Below are 6,880 nucleotides of genomic sequence, written 5' to 3'. Positions count from 1 at the left end.
ATTGAAAATTGTGATTTTAGTAATAACCTGACATTAGTTGTATCAGAATTGATCTGACTAAACATGAACCCGACCCGATATGAACCGACCCGATATGAACCCGACCCGATTACAACCCGGCTAAACCCGTTAACAAACCGAACCGAATTGACCCGACCCGACTACAAACCGACCCGGTTTGACCCGACCCGGTTTGAACCCGACACGATATGAACCCGACCCGTTATAAACCCGACCCGATATTAACCCGAACCGATATGAACCCGACTTAACCCGTTTATGAACCGACCAAATATGAACCGACCCGACAGGAACCCGACCCGATATGAACCCGACCCGTTATGCACCGACCCGTTATTAACCCGACCCGATATGAACCCGTACCACATAACCCAAACCCGAACCGAACCGTTAATTTTTTAACCCGACCCGAACCGATAGCAAAATAAACCGATTTCAACCCGAACCGATGAACCCGAACCGAAACCGACCCGATGACCCGATTTGACACCCCTAGGCCCAACATTAACCATGGAGACGAAAAAATAAAAACGTACAGGGATGTTGAATACGGATATTAATTTCTTAACACAATAAAAAATGAACACTATACTCAAAATAAAAGGTTCTGTTGGTTCTTGGGAAAACGTTTTAAGTGAATCATTTTTCAGATGAATCTTAACACTTATAAAACTTTGAACTTTAATTACTCCACTACGAAGTATTATGCAAAAACCTAGATTAAAACATGCATGAATTATTAAAAACTTACACTTTTAGGGCTTAAAATTAACATGCACAAACCTTATATTTAACAAATCTGAATTTTATGAATGAAAACCATTCAATTTAATTAAGAATATAAATATTAAAATAAATCAAATTAATCGAGCTTGGAAAACTCTTTTTGTTTTTATATATTGTGTGCAAACGCAAAAGAGAAGAAGAGGAAAAATGACTCACCACGTTCACGGAGGCACGGTGACGAGCAATACAAGTCGTTGAACGCTGCTGGAGGCACCAACCGAGGAGAGGAAAGAGAAGGATAATTAGGGCATCAAAATTTTAAAATGACCATAAATCTTAATCTGCAACTTGAAATTAAGTGATTCTTGAGGTAAATTTCAATAACTTTTCGAAATCTATAAATTTGGAGAAGGAACCTTTGGCTAGAAAATAGGAAATTTAGGGTTAGAGTTTGATTTTGTGTTTAATGAATATTTAGGCATGCAATTCCATGCCTAACCTCCTTTATATAGGTTTTAAGAAGTGGTAGAAATAGATTAGGAAACCTTATTAGAATTTTGAAAAGACACAAAAACCCTAAATGTTTTCCATCTTTTCAAAACTTAAATCCCACTCCTTTTAGAAATATTAAAATGATTTATCTTTTCTAAAATACATTTAATTAATATTAAATGCAATTAAATCGCTCCTTTAAACAATATGATATAATTATTATAAAATGCTTTAAAAATACTTTATGAATAAATAAAATATACTCCCTCTGTCCCTTAATACTCGCCCTAGCACAAAGGTTTGACCGACACAAAGTTTTAGGCAGTTTAATTGAATTATTAATTTATTAGGTGGTGGTTGCTAGTGGTGTATTTTTTTAATATATTTAGTGAGAAATGTGTCAAATATAGGGGTGGTGGTGAGGGTGGGTCGATTTTTTAATGGCTTTTTAAGGAAGTAGAAATATATGTGGGTCCATGGTAAGTGAGATAAATGATATAATATTAGTAAAAGTATGTCATTTATAGAAACGAGACAAGTATCAAGGGACGACTTTATAAGGAAAGCGGAGCGAGTATTAAGAGATGAAGGGAGTATATATTTATAAATTCATAAAAATACGGGGTATTACATCCTCGCTCCATCACCTACCTCGAACCCATCCCTATACTGACATTTTTTGGTAGGAGAGTTTAGGATTTTACAACATTATGGTAGAGTATTTGACAATTCGGTTGTCTGATTGGAATAATTGAGTAATAAACAAATCATTATAATATGTAGGTTAGTGGTAAAAAAATGTTGGTATATACGTAGTCACTTAGATGAAAGACCAGCGAAGCAGGTGGGTTTAATCTAAAATTCATCTCGTCTCCCGCTATTGCTTCATTCAAGAATTAGGCAAATGTTTTCATATGAAGGTTTTGCGACACTTGGGCATAGAAGTTGCTCGTAGTGCAAAATGTACTTTTCTCTGTCAAAGAAAATCTACCCTTGACATCATCACGGAGATGAGATTGTTGGGTGCAAAGCCACCCGGTTTCCCAATTGAGAAATATCACCAGCCCGCTCTTGCTCAAAGCGAGTTCCTAGATGACTCAGAGCGATATCATCGACTTGTCAGTCGACTAATTTATCCATCTGTCACTAGGGATGGCAACGGGTAGGATCTGGACCGGATCCTCTAGGATCCAGATCCAGATCCATTTTTTAGGCAAGGATCCAGATCCTACCCGGATCCGCTGGGTAATGAAATTGAGGATCCAGATCCTACCCGGATCCGCTGGGTAATGAAATTGAGGATCCAGATCCGACAGATCCTACGGATCCGGGTTCAAAACGGATCCAAAACGGATCCTAACTTATTTTTTCATCAAATGACCCTAATTTTTATTTTAACCTTAAAACATAGTTTAATTAAATTTCAATAACAATGCTATTTGTCCATACAAGCATTCACTAAAATCAAATTTAACAAATCCAACATAAATAATATTAAAAGTTCAACAAACTTCAATAATGTTACAATTCTTAAATCTTCATTTTTATATTTTAATTTTAATTTTTATAAAAATGGGTAAACGGATCCGGATCCGAGTAATGACTTGGGACCCGATCCAGATCCGTTTTTAAAACCAAGGATCCAGATCTTACCCGGATCCGTCGGGTCCAAATATTGAGGATCTAGATCCGCTGAAAACGGATCTGGATCCACAGATCCACGTCGGGTCCATTACCCACTGCCATCCCTATCTGTCACACGACCTGATATGGCAAATATGGTGCAGATTTTGGCAACCAAACAAAGACGGGAACAACCGTCGCAAATGTCTTTTACGACGGGATTTTCCATTAACGAAGGCCCACTTTTATGACGGGTTCGCGACAGGATATCCCGTCATTAATCAACGATTAATGGCCTTTAGCGACGGGATTTTCCGTCGTTAATGGTACAATTTTTTGTAGTGTGATCTGGCAAATATGGTGCAGATTTTTGGCACAATTCATGCAAACTCCGAGACACGAGCTTTTGGAGCGGCGGTTTGTATTGTGCACTGCTTGAAAGGTTGTCCAAGACAAGGTATTCTTCTTCTCTCAGATTCTGATTTGTCTTTAGCGGGATGGTTTGATACGAATTGGGCGATTAGAAAAGTATTCAAAAATCAAAATTAACCGCCTATATTGAGAACTATGCTTATATACTTTAATATGTCAAAAGAGGCACATTTCTTTTCCTCTTTGAAAATAACATTCAGTAACAATAAGTTTTATTCAATAAAAATCAGAAAATTCGAAGATCAAATAATAATAATAATAATAATAATAAATTGTCACAAAGGCAGACGCAGAAGATTGTGGTACCCTCTTTTAAACTCTCTATTCTCCAACAACTTATACAATTTAATGTTGGAATACTTTGCTCATGAGAGAAAAAATCAGTAGGATCAACCCTAGTCTTAACCATCACCAACTTGGGAAAATTGCCTTTGAAATAATTCTCCCATGAAGATCCAATATCCAAATCCACATAATTAAGAACACCTTCCCTTGGAGAATCAGACACAAATTGTCCCATAAATTCATCTATTTCATCCATCCTTCCTCCATAAGGAGTCCACTCCATATATACTTAACCCGTTTGGATGATCTTTTCCCATATTTGGGGTAATGCGGATTCAGGGATTGGGGTTTTGACGAAGTCTGCCTTTACTTTACGGTATAATGGATGTTTTATGTCGTAGTTGAGCAGGATTTCACGAGGGGTGTTTTCGGGAATTCTATGCCAAAACATCACAGAATCAATCCATGGCATCTCTTTACAATCCTCTTGTGTTAATCCTAACTCAGGGAAACTCTTGTTCATGATTTGAAGAAGACTCTCTTTGTCTCCAAGAAACATTGAGATGAAGGTCGCGTAAATTGTTAAGTTTCCAGTAGGATTTGAATTGACGATTGATTCTACCCTAATAAGCAAATCGTTAGGAAGTTTGTGAGCTATGTTTTGCCATTTGTACAACATGTGATTCACTCCTGTTTCCACAATTTCATATTTTTGTCAGGAAATCAAATAATTTTAGGATATAAGTAGTATATGATTATGCAAATTTGTCAAAAACTACATGATAAAATGGCAAAATTGTCAAAAATTACGTACCTTATAAAATTATTTTTTTGTAAAAAAACTACCTTATAAAAATAAATATTGTAATTAACTACCTTATAAAAAAATTTATGTTATAAGATACTACTTTTTCTCGAATTACGAACGTTTGATCGATATTCCAGGATTGACTTTACCATATACATGTCACGTGCCATTTAAGTACGTCTTTTTCCTTTAGATGTCGCGTGAGATGCACCTAGTAAAGTCAACGTCGTAATTTTGAATTAATGCTCGTAATCCGGCCAAAGGTAGTATCTTACGACATAACATTTTTATAAGGTAGTTTATTACAACATTTTTTTGTAAGGTAGTTTTTTGAAAAAAATATATTTCATAAGGTAGTTTTTGACAAATTTGCCTTATAAAATTGAGCTTTTTTAAAAAATTACCTTAAAAAATGTTAATAATTAACTAATTAACTACGTAGTACCTTATAAAAATTTTATGTTGTAAGATACTACATTTTGTCGCATTATGAACATTGATTCAAGATTATGGGATTGACTTCACTAGGTGTATCTCACGTGGTATCGAACGGAAGAAATGGTTAATTAAATGACACGTAAGATGCATATGGTAAAGTCAATCTCAAACTTTTGAGTCAATGTTCATAATTCGGTAAAAGATAGTATCTTACCACATAAATTTTGAAAGTAATATTGTTTAACAAACTTGCCGATTTAAAATTATAATTAGTACGACATGCAGTAGTAGTATGCATAATGAGTACTCCCTCTGTTCCTTAATACTCGATCTGTTTTGACCGGACACGCTTGCCAATGCACAACTTTGACCACCAATTTCTTTAACTACATATTATAAAAACTTATAAAAATATTAATATTTTAAAAATATATATTAAGATGAAGCCAACAATATACTTCCTCCGTTCCTAAATAGTTGCACCATTTTGACTTTTGACACTATTCACTTGTCTTGCTTTGACCTCAATTTTCTACTAATAATTTAAATTAAAAATTATTATACAAAGTATTATTAGGTTTTTCTTAATATATATTTTAAATATATCAACTTTTTATAATTTTTACTAATACATAATTATAAGTATTGATGGTCAAAGTTACGCGTTGGCAAACGTGAAAGTCAAAACGGTGCAACTATTTAGGAACGGAGGAAGTATTAATTAACCTTTGTTTTCATATACTAGAAATAAAATAGGGTCAAAACGAATTATCTTAATAGTGCAAAAAGTAAAAACGGTACGAGTATTAATGGATAGAGGGAGTATATAAATATATATATACCTGGAGAGTTGATATCTTTATCGTTAACCCTAAAAACAGTAACCTTATCCGGAACACGAACAAGATGAAGCTTCCAAGCCAAGACAACCCCAAAACTAGAACCTCCACCACCACGAATAGCCCAAAAAAAGTCCTCCTCCACTAAAATGCCCTCCAGCAGAGACACTTGGACACACACCCGCCGGAAACCCATGTACACCACTCTTCTCTGCAATCCTGTAATAAATCTCACCCAATGTAGCCCCTGACTGAACCCAAGCAGTCTCCGTATCAGTATCAATTTCAATTTTGTTGAGGTTGTTCACGTCAAGTAAGATAAAAGGATAAGAGGCTGTAAATGATATCCCTTCAAAATCATGACCCCCGCTCCTAATCTTGATCTTAAGACCGTTGATTCTAGCGCAGGTAATGATGGGTGGTACACAGGCCCGGCCCTGAACCAGTTCAAAGTGGGACACGGAACAGGGCCTCGGGTTGGGTAAAGTCTAAGGGGCCAATATTTTTATATTAGCACAGGGCCCCCGTTTTATTTGGGCCGGGGCTGGTGGTACATTGATCTCGCTCTTTGGGACTACGATGAGTAATGGCTTGCGAGTCGCGGGCTATGATCTGTTATGGAGTATTTCATCGAAGGATGAATTACTTGGGGTGAAAATGAAGTCAGTAAAAAAAGGATTTTGATTATTAAGGCATTGGATGAATGAATCTAAATGAATCTTAATAGGGTTACTATTATTCTTTGTTAAAACAACAGAAAAGGTTGTTGAAAACTGCAGTATACAGATTGTTATTACCAACAAGGTAGTAGCAGCAACTGGTTTACCAATATTCCAGTTTGTCATAATAAAATTTGTTTTGTTTTGTTAGTTCTACGTGATTTTTTTTTTTGTGTGCGAATTAGCTACAAAGTGGCGAGTTTCCTTTTATTCTAGATGCAGCTGCTGCGGAGTTCGGCCCTTGTGCTACACGAGGACGGAATAGGGGAAATCTTCCAGATCCGTCAACTATTTTATTTATATTGTAACTAAGAGCAACTAGCTAGCTAAGTATTTTTATCGTACAAAGTATGATAGAATATCGTATGTGGTAGAGTTGTGTTATATCTGAGTTGTATCCAGTGGCAGAGCTAGGATTTTTTCTTTTCGGGGTGAAGGTAGTGGCGTATCCTGAATTTTTAAAGTCTTGTGTCCGGTGATATTAATATTATACTAAA

The 6,880-nt window shown here is 35.8% G+C and overlaps 1 pseudogene; it reads right to left on the bottom strand.

Moving 5' to 3' along the window:
• Nucleotides 1-3,403: 3,403 nt before the first annotated feature.
• LOC110780015 (berberine bridge enzyme-like 14) lies at nucleotides 3,404-6,509 on the bottom strand (annotated as a pseudogene).
• Between the last annotated feature and the right edge of the window lie 371 nt (nucleotides 6,510-6,880).

The sequence above is a fragment of the Spinacia oleracea genome, chromosome 3 (assembly GCF_020520425.1).
Source record: "Spinacia oleracea cultivar Varoflay chromosome 3, BTI_SOV_V1, whole genome shotgun sequence".
Taxonomy (NCBI): domain Eukaryota; kingdom Viridiplantae; phylum Streptophyta; class Magnoliopsida; order Caryophyllales; family Amaranthaceae; genus Spinacia; species Spinacia oleracea.
Note: the sequence above shows the minus strand (reverse complement) of the source record. Positions and strands in the feature narration are given on the sequence as shown.